At 44.3% G+C, this 10,852-nt stretch overlaps 1 protein-coding gene across 1 annotated transcript in view; it reads right to left on the bottom strand.

Moving 5' to 3' along the window:
- Positions 1 to 621, bottom strand: part of Xpnpep2 (X-prolyl aminopeptidase 2) — a 29,263-nt gene extending 28,642 nt beyond the window's left edge. The window contains exon 1 of the mRNA XM_034486240.2: positions 199 to 621. The gene's annotated coding sequence lies outside the window, so the exon portion shown is untranslated. The remainder of the gene's footprint in view (positions 1 to 198) is intronic.
- Between the last annotated feature and the right edge of the window lie 10,231 nt (positions 622 to 10,852).

Raw genomic sequence — 10,852 nt, 5'->3', positions numbered from 1 at the left:
TCAAAGAGGAAAACAAGACAAAGGGCAGAAGTCCCCAGCCTCAGGGCCAAGAACTGGGAGAACTCTGTCATTCCATGACTGCCAAAGCTCTTGTCTCCCCCTCCATCCTACCCCTATTTCCTACCCTTTCCATGACTAGTGAAGAAGTAATTCCCAGAAACACGAGGATAGAGGAAATGTCCACTCAAAGGCACTCACCTCCTGTTTGGGCTGGTAGCAGACACCTCACAGAACAAGCATGGACTCACGCAGAGATAGCCTTCGGGAACAGTTACTGTCAACAATCATCTGTGTGGCCTCGGGTGTTGACTTCACCTCTCTGAGCCCTCAGTTTCTTTACTGAAACATGACAGTCTTCTGGTGCAACGAGGAGCAGAGTACATCAGTGGGGCAATCAGTCCTTAGGAAGCTGCTGCCTGGCAGAGCAAAGCTCAAATGCTTTGTGCTTCTCCGTGGACATGCATGACCACGAAGCAGCAAAGCAAGTCTCAACTCTACTTTGTCCTTTCTGTCCTTGGCACCAACATTGCTGAAATGGCAGTTATGGCTAGAACAGTAAACCTCAGTGAGATCTGGGTTAAAAAACAATCCAACAACCCAGGCATCCTGCCTTTGCCTTCTGAACTCTGTCCTGGGATGTCTCCACTTAGTACTTAGCCTTCCGCTTCCATCCCCTGGGACCTTGACTTGGCCTTGGTGGTGACAATGACCTCAAATGCCTGTACCCTCAGTTCCTCTCTTATCTCCTTATCAAGAAACTACCGTCTTTGCTCTCGTCCTTTTGGGGACTTGACCTCAAATGCTGGCAACAGTTCTGAAGTGGAAAGCACTGACTGAGGATAGGCAGGGTGACTGGCCAAGGGTCCTTTGTATCAAAGTCGTTTGGAAACCCATGAGTCACACTCTACAGTCCCCCTGTGGCCTGTGCAGACAATTCACTTCTGCTTTTGCATCTTTGGACCTAAGGCCTTGACACTAAAGGCCAAGTCCCGAGATTGAAGAAGTTGCTTTGCAGAGTCTCTCCACTATGCCTCCTTTGCTTTTGTCCTTACCATCCTGACTTCTGATCCGGATCTGTTGTTTCTGTTTCAGAACAAGCTAACAACAAAAATGAATTGAAACAAACAAACAAACAAACACTTTATTTGGGCATTAAAAAGAGAATCATAATTTTGCCTTACTACCTTTATTTTCTTCCTTTTTCCTCTCCATATCACCTATCCACGAGGACAGGAGCTTGCTGTTACAGAATTTTGGCCTTATCGAAGCATTCAGGACAGAACCTAGCAGTTTGCTGACACTGAACCCCAGTAATGCATGGACCAGCCTCCCCATCCCTCTCCACAAAAAAAATGTAACATTCAGATCATATGTGAGACTGTGTCAAAATGGTAAAAAAGAAAGTGTGTGTGTGTGTGTGTGTGTGTGTGTGTGTGTGTGTGTAAGTACAGCTCAGTAATAGGATACTTGCCTAGCATGTGAGATTTCCTGGTTTCATCTTCTATAATAGCAATCCCGGAAATGCTTCCTTGTACATAAGTTTGTATGTCGGTGCTGGTAAGCACTTGAAGGGTGTGGTACAAGGGGAGAGGCAGAGTTTATTTCATGGAACTTGATCTTTAGAGTTCTGTATCGCATGGTCTCCTCATCTGCTCACAGGAGGACAGCAGAGATGGTCTTTTATACTTTCCAGGGAGCATGTTGGCTGGCCCTTTGCGGTGGCTGATAGATTTGGTGAGCAGCTCTGCTCTGGCACTTCCTAACTGCTTGTGGCTCTTCCAAGCTGCCTGCCAAAGCTGTTGCCTCTTCCTCTTCTTCCTCCACTTCTCCTACTCTTTCTCCTCCCTGCCTCCTATCCCTCCACTCCTCTTCTTCCTCTCTCTCCTTCTCGTCTTCCACCCCCTGCACTAAATTAGTGGTTATTGGCTAGGAACTCAACCTCTGTCCACCCGAGCGTGTGTGCACATGCGCACATGAGTGTGGAGGACACAGGTAGACATCAGATGTCCTCTTTGATCATTTCCACTTTATTATTATTATTATTGCTATTATATGATGTACTATGTGTGTGAGAGTATAGTCATCTGTGTTCCACAGTTCACATGTAGAGGTCAGAAGACAACTTTCCAGGATTGGTTCTGTCCTTCTACCACGTGAGTTCTGAGGCTCAGACTCATACTGTCAGGCTTGTGCGCCAAGCGCTTCAGTCCTCTGGGTCATCTTGCCACACACCCCCCCCCCCAGTTTAATTTTTAAGACAGGCTCCCTCACTGACTCTTCAGCCCATCTATTTGGCTAGGCTAGCTAGCCAGTGAGTTTTGGGGATCTGTCTGTCTCTACTGCCTCCCCGTGCTTAGGTTATAAAGGTATGCTGCTGTTCCTGATTTTTAAATGGGTGCTGGTGATCTGAACTCACATCCTCATGTTTGTATGTCACCCACTTCACTAAATGAGTCATCTGGTCAGGAATATGCCTTTCCCAGAAATTTCTCTTTGATTTCATATGGACTTCAATTGGAATGTCACCTCTATAGAGAGACTTTTCCTGGTCTCCTTGCTTCAAAACTACTTGCCATCATTTATCCTGTCTTAATTACTCTTCAGAGCGTTCACTTGGCATTATGTTCTGTATATTCTGTTTGCTTTTGTTTGGTCCTATATCCCAAGGCCTAGACTACTGTTGTCATTTAATAGGCAGTGAAAAAATAAACATGAATTGGATGAGGGTGTGAATCCCAAGGCATTTGGACCATCTGTCTTCTTCGTGGGAGAATACATTTTAGCTCTGAGATTCAGGTCACTTCAGACTCACAGTGCCCAACCTTGGCGGGTTTCTTTCTTTCTTTCTTTCTTTCTTTTTTTTTTTTTTTTTTTTTGGTTTTTCAAGACAGGGTTTCTCTGTGTAGCCCTGGCTGTCCTGGAACTCACTCTGTACACCAGGCTGGCCTTGAACTCAGAAATCTGCCTGCCTCTGCCTCCCAAGTGCTGGGATTAAAGGCGTGGGCCACCACCACCTGGCAGTGGGTTTCTTGTGGCCTTCCTTAGCAGTTTCTGACACTCCAAGCTCTAGTCCGCTTGCTTTCCACAGCTAATGCCATTTGGACTACCCGTGACTTTGAATTGTTAGAAACAGGTACAGTGAAACTCTGTGGACATGTAGAAGGATTTATCTAGAATCTATATCTAGAAATAGAAAAAGTACATTTTCACTTTAATGGATTCTGCTAAGTTGCCTGGACCAGTCCGCATCTTACCAACTGAGTATGAAAATAACTTTCCACAAAGTTCATCAATACTGGATCTTATCAGTGTTTTAAATTTTTTATCAATTTTCTGTGTGCATGTGCATACACATAGTTACATAAAAATACTCATTTATAACTTCTATGGTTTGTGACTTACTTCCAGGTGAAATGGTATACTATATTTTCTTACAGAATTTTGGGTGTGTGTGTATATATATATATATGTGTGTGTGTGTATATATATATGTGTGTGTGTGTGTGTGTGTGTGTGTGTGCTTAGATCATTAATCCAAGCGGACTTTATCTTTAGATTTGATAAGAACTATAGATCTGACAATATTTTTGGGCTTTTTCTCAATTTTGACAACTGTTCCCAAACCATGTATTGACTGGTATGTCTGTTGCTCTGCAATTTGCAGTGCCTTGCTCAGCATGCATTACAACGTAGCGTACACACGAGACTCACTAGGCTCTGGCTTGTTCTACTGATCTGTATCCTGTGCCAGAATCCCACAGGTTTGTTGACTGCAGTCTGTGTTGTGTTTTGATAGCTGATAGTACAAGCTTTGCTCTATGTTTTTCAAATACTTTTTGTCACATTACATATTTTTATTGTCTACATAATCTGCTCATCAAGTCCCATAACAACCTCTATCTATTACTGTTGGAGTCAAGGTGGCTTTAGATGTTTGGATTAATCTCAGAAGACAAAAGAGTCTCATTGGCACATGTCTAGTTGGTCGTTGTTGTTATTTTATGACTTTCTGTGTGAAATTTCTCACTCCCACCCTCTGTGGTTTGGTTTTAGTTCTGGCTGCTCTACTAAAGGTACTCATGCAGAGAGGTACCGACGGCTTTCATGGTGCTCCCTAATTGATAACGGGACTCACCTTGAAGTGAGGCAGGCTTTTGTGACTACTTTGAGAATAAGCAGATGGTGAAGTGGTTTTCCACTTTCCCCACCCCCGTGAGGAACTTTTACATTGGGTTAATTGATGTGGGAAAAGATGCTCTAAATGCCAACTGCATCCTTGAGTCCTGGACTGAATACAAAGAAGGCAAGCAGAGCAGCATCATTCATCTCTCTGCTTCCCCACTGCAGATGCAGTGTGACCAGCTGCCTCACGTTCCTGCCACCGGGCCTTCCGGGCCATCATGGTCTGTGCCTTCAACACTGAAGGCCCAAACAAACTTTTCCTCCTTAAGTTCCTTTGGTTAAATATTCTGTCACAACACTGAGGAAAGTAACTCACACAAGCACGACTCCCCTGAGGGTATTTTCAGTATCTTCAGAACTTCTTCATCTGACTAAAATTACTTTAGTCAGCCCAAGAAGGCCTTGAGCTCACGTTCCCCTTACCTGCACCTCCATTATGGGTCTTTGTCGACAAGCCTGGCCAGAATCAGCCATGGCCACAAGGAGAAAACTAAGAATACCTCTCAAGGATGCGAAAGGAGGGGAGAATTCCTAATAATTAGTGATTAGGAATTTAATTACTTCCTAAAAATTTCTTCTCTAAATCCCACCCCACTGGAGACAAGAATCTCCACATAAGAGTTTTAACGGACACAGCATTGAGTGCTTAGCACACCGAATCAATCTTCAAGAGGCTACACAAGCACTCCAACTACCCCGGGAACTTCTAAGCCGCCAGGGAACTCAAAGCAGCTTATGAGAAAGACTGCTTGGAGAGCTAGTGAGACCACCTCAGGAGAGGTAGAGATGCCTGAGCAGCACCCAGCTGCGTTAACTATCCTTCACCCCCACCCTCCACCCCCAGCGCTCTAGTTCTGGCCACTTTCTGGACCACATGAGAGACCTCAAGTTAGATGACTCCCAAGCCACAGACACCTTGAGAGATATCAGGGTAATGCTATTGTGTCTGTTGCTTAAAGTCACGTTTTCCTTACTTAGCAATGGCCTTCTTACAATAAAGGACCACTTTTAGAGTATTGATTTTGCTGTGGCAGCTCACCTAAGAGAATTCTCCCCTCCTTTCGCATCCCTGAGAGATATTCTTAGTTTTCTCCTTGTGGCCATGGCTGATTCTGGCCAGGCTTGTCGACAAAGACCCATAATGCCAGCACTCTGGAGGTGCAGGCAGGGGGAATGTGAGCTCAAGGCCTTCTTGGGCTGCATTGCAACACCCTGTCTCAAAGCCAAACAAAGCAGAGTCCATTCATGGTTGCTTCTTCTCTGTCCTCTTTCTCCACTGTTTGCTCCTTTAGTGATCATGTCTGAGCTTCAGTGTTCTTCTCTCCTGATGATCACACTTGCTTTGAGATGACCTCACTCATCTATAAGCCAACACCAACTCAGACCTCTTTCATGAGCTCTGAACTCGGGGAACAAATTACCCACATATGTTATAGTCAGCAGAGCCAAAGTGTGTTCCTTCATTGCCTTCACCTACCAACATGTTCCTGTGGACCCAGATGCCCAAGCCATAATCCTGAGGGCCATTTCAGATCTCTTCCTCTCCTCCATGTTCACACTCAGTGAAATACTGTCTAACCAAGTCCATCTCCTAAATGTACCTAAAGGTCGTCACGTTCCCAGTGTTCTCATTAACTGTTGCCACAGACCCTGACAGGCATGTCTGACTTTACTCTCTTCCCTTCCAAGGTAACACCCACAACACAGTTGGTAGTTAGTAATATGGAGCTTTGGAACTAAATTGATCTGCACTTATGACTCATTCCTGCCCTTCACTGTGACTTTGAGTGTGACATTTAATTTTCTAAGTCTTAATTTCTTCAACGGTAAAATGGGAACAATTGCAAAATTGGTGCCAGCATTCGTGTGTGTGTGTGTGTGTGTTTTACAGCACTAGGCACACAGTGAGTGTTCAATAAATGACAAAGGAATGTTTTAAAATGGGCTTTAGATGAGAATATGTATGTCCATAGTAACTCACCTTCTTTGCTGAGGACAATTCTGGTCTCGTGGACCCTGTCAGCTGTGGCAGGGATATGCCTGGTCTAAATAAGAAAGGTTTCATGTGTGTAGATCAGGGGAAGGCATGACATGCACGTTGTTGGAGAGGTCGGAGCAGAGCAAAGGCTGGAAGAAGCTGACAACTATTCTCTAGAAGCTGCTTTTACTGGCCCAACTGGGACCAGCATATCTGGAGCCACACAGCAGAGGGCAGCAGAGTTTGGTGTGATTGCAGATCTCTGGCTTGGAGTAGAACATGGGATAAGAAACCTAAAGGAAGAATTTGGGGAGTCTTAATCCCAAATTGGAGTTTGGCTAGAGCTGCCCAGAGATAGCAGTGTGTTTGGCTTCAGACCCCAGGACAAGGGACTGAGGTATATATTTCACATACTAAAGCAGACTTGGCCTCCAGGTCCTCTTAGCATCCCTTAGTCCCTACTTGGCATACCCTGCTCGCAACCCTGAATTTTCCAGGCCAGGGGCTGGGCTGCCCTTCCTCCAGAGGCTCTTCTCTATATGATCCAGACAGTTTTGGCTCTGTAAACTCTCTCCTTTCTCGCCTCTCTGTCTTCATATGTTCTCTCTCTCTCTCTCTCTCTCTCTCTCTCTCTCTCTCTCTCTCTCTCTCTTCTCCTCTCTTTCCCCATGACAACTCCCTGTTCTTGGTCCTTGGGGACAATGAACTTGCCCAAGAGCAACTTCCCAATAAACCTGCCTTTAGTATAATTTAATCTGTCTTGAATTGGCTTAGTTCACTGCTGGACCAGTAATTTATCAGTGCTTTTGGGCTCATGTTCCTTTGGGGTCTAGGATGATGATGAATAAATAAGCAGGATATCTTAAGAATAGAGGAGGGGACTAGAGTTTACCAGTGGAAGCTGGGTGAATTGGGATGCTTACAAAATGTAGTCATGGCTATCACCCCCTGTCTATGTAGTTTCATTTTCTAGACATCTGAATGGGACTTCTTAAGGGTAGAGTTACCAAAGGGGGGCCTCAAAAGGTAGACATACTTTTTTTGTGAGGTGGATGATGACCATACAGTAGAGGTGAGAACTATATAACTATATAATGAAGGATGCTGAGAAGACTCTGGAGAAAAACCAGAGCTGAAAGAGTGGGTGTGGCTCGCCTAAGGGCCTATATTCAGGATTAAGTGTAAACAGTAACAAACCGACTTCACTGTCACTAAAGACATACCCTCACCGTAACCACATGAGGCACAATCAGATGCTATACTATCACAATGCACAGATAAAGAAATGAAAGCCCAAATGCTAAGACATTTGCCCAGGCCACACAGTTAGTATTCAGGATATCAACAGCCTGCCTCTTGGGCCTAAACTCTTAACCACCCCATTCTGTTTCTTGTCTAGACCAGGTTTTCTGGTCATAATCCTTTTCCACCAAACAAAATTGTATGCTATATTCTGGCTGAGTATATAGATTAAAAAAAGAGACTTGGGCGTGGTGGCACACCGTGGAATCAGGCAAATTCTGTAAGGAAGAGGGCAGCTTCATCTACATAGTGAGTTCAACATAATGATTTTATAAATCAAATATTTCCTGATAATAAATCATGAAGCAATGTATTTTAGACATTGCTTCAGTTCTCTGGTGTATTTATAGTTGTGACATCTGTAAAAGATGAAAGTGGGCCAACGAAATGACTCCATGGCTAAAGGCACTTGTGGCACAAACCTGATGACCTGAGTTCGAGGCCTAGAACCCATATGGTGGAAATACAAGTCGTCCTCTGGTGTTCACGTGCATGCTGTGGCGCTCACTCTCACACACATAAATAAATATATGTTTAAAGAATTGAAAACAACAAAACAAAGCTGAGATTTAAGCCAAGGGTTAAGATTCTAGACTCTCATTTTTTTTTCTCATTCTTCTCCCATTGTCTTGGGAGGGAATTCAATTTTAGGATCTCAGATCCTGCTTACTGAAGTGGATTTTCAGTTAGTCCTTGAGTGAGGTAAATGCTGTCATTTTTCTTCTCCCATCTATAACTTACCTGCTGTGTGACATTCACATTCCTTCATGTGTGAACTGTCCAATAGATGTACGGCTGGTATGCTTGCTACAGAGAATGCCCGCTCACATGTGTTTTGCTTTAGGTGGCTTCTTTTCCAGCCAGTCCAGCCTCTTCTGGGCTGCCTTCCTATACCACATTGTCAGTGTATTATGTCCAAGGACAGTAAGAGAAAGTGAATGTAATCTGTGTCATTGAATAATCCTCTATCCAATTGTTTTGAACTATACTGTTGCCTTTTTGTTGGTTAAACAGTTGTTCTGATTCAGCGTCGGTCTTCACGGGAGGCATTCACCCACTCATTCAGTCAGTCATTACTGAGTGCCTGCTGCGTGCCAAGCATGATGCTAGATTGTAGGGATGCAGAAATAAGCCAGGCATGAATGGTCTATGCCCTGAGGAAACTGCCACTTAAATTACTATCCCTCAGGTAGACCTTGGCATCTCCCATCTTCTCCATCCCCGTTGCCTGAGCTTGCAGTCTCATCATTTGTCTCTGCCTTGGATAGCTGCAACTGGTCTGCCAGCTTCCTCCTCCCACCCCCCAACACACACGCACGCCAGCCTGCACTTCGACGACAGCAGACAAACTCTGCCTTTGAAAACATCCCTTTCAACATGTCACATCCTTCCCCTGCTCAACCTGCTCAGAATCCTTCAATGACTCCCCACTTCCTGTCAAATGGGCTCCACATGCCTTCACCACCTGGCCAAATTCAAGTAGCTGTAAGAACTGATTCTGCCCTCCCTAATGTACACCGATTTCTCATGCATCCCTCTGCTCTAGCACAGAAGGTCTGTCTTCTCAGTGTCCTCATGGGCTGCCAGAACATTCCTCTTATGGCTCTATCTCTATTTATCTGTCTGTCTGTGTGTCCATCTGTGTGTCTATCTGCCTGCCTGCCTATCTATCTATCTATCTATCTATCTATCTATCTATCTATCTATCATCTATCCATCCATCTATCTTCTATCTAACAGGGTTTGCTATATAGCTTGGGGTGGCCTCAAGCTTGCCACCTTCTGGCATTCTGGGATGACAGCACAAACTGCCATGCAGCTTCTTCTCACCTTTCCTTTCAGCCCCTCAAATATCCCCTGGCTGTGAGAAGCTCCAGATTGGGTGCTGCCTCTTATAGGACTTTTCTCTCTTTTGTTCTCTCTTCTCTGTGACCTTTGGTCCAAGCTCTAGCTGATGTCAGGGTCAGATGAGATGGTTTCCAGGGTAAATGATTTCTATCACTCATCCATCCTTACAGATGTCATTTTTAGAGACATGTATTTGCTACCAGAAGGGTGTGGCTCAGCATGTTACAAGACATCATGTCACCAAATGGCCATAATATTCTCTAAAGTGCATCTGTCTATATTAGGCCTACCCTTCTAATGAGACAGGCTTGGACAAGTTGGCTATTTGGAGTAAGGTTACATTTCCAGAGAGACCTGCCTAGGAAACGAGTGATGTCTCAAGAGAGAGGCCAGTATCCCAGAAGTAGACCACTACACCACCTTTACCTCTTTCTGGCAACCTAAGGCACGACTCTACCTGCGTGGTAAGCACTTTAACAGCTGGGATTTTTAAAAAAATGTATTGTTATTTATCCTGATTCTGAATCTCTGTTTCTACTTTGTCATTGTTATAAACCACCTCAAACATTTTAGGGAGACAGGATAAGGGCTATTAAACCTAGGCAAATAAAATCTACTTCTCCTGTCTCCATTTGCAGTGCTCAGCAGAGAGGTGGATGCCCAGACTGGGTGAGCCTTGTCATCCTGATGCTGCATAAGACCTTGAAGAAAAGGCAATACAAACCAGAAGCCAAAGGTCAGTTCCTTCTGTTAAATAAAAGGTTGCAGTGTCTATGTCAGGTCCTCTATCAAAATGCCAAAACATGGCATGGACTCTCTATCCTTCCATGGCTTTAATTTGTATTTTGGGGGGAGCCATCAAGTGGTAAAGGATGATTCATGCTTTACTTATGTTTCTTGTTTATTTCCTTTCCTCGACCTTCAGATTTTTTTCCGCTTACTGTTTGTTCCGGGTTTTGACAAAGCACCAAGGTACATGACTTGTGTTAGTAGCTCTTTTCCTTCCATATCTCCTCAGGAAAAAAAAATGGAAAGGAAGTGACAGTATCCCAAAACCATCTTTTATTCCATTACTGGCTGGATCGCACCTGTTACTTCTAAGACCACCTCCCAATCATATCCTTTTACAGTAAAACCCCGTTAAAAGAAACTCCCTGAGTACTGCCTGGGGATGGCTTGGGCTCTACCCGGCCTTCGTTTGTCTACTATCAGTAAAGAGATGGATTGCATAAGTGAGCTGTGAACCTCGGGCCTCCAAACTTCTAGGAAACAAAGGTCATTGCTTGGGCATGACCGTTTTCATTCTAGTGATTGATCCTGGAGACTCTTCTCATTTCATTAAGGCAATCTCTTAAGACTTCGAATAGGCACAATTTGTCAGCCTTCTTACAGTTACTGTGGATTATTTGAAGCAGTAAAGCTTCATCTTCTTTTTTATTACACTCATTTATTTATGAGGAGTGATAGGCATGTGCCACTGCCCACATATTGAGCTCAGAGGTCAATTTACAGGAGTCTGTTCTGTTCTTCCATCTCGTGGGT

The sequence above is a fragment of the Arvicanthis niloticus genome, chromosome X, assembly GCF_011762505.2.
Source record: "Arvicanthis niloticus isolate mArvNil1 chromosome X, mArvNil1.pat.X, whole genome shotgun sequence".
NCBI lineage: Eukaryota > Metazoa > Chordata > Mammalia > Rodentia > Muridae > Arvicanthis > Arvicanthis niloticus.
This window is presented reverse-complemented; position numbering and strand designations above follow the sequence as displayed.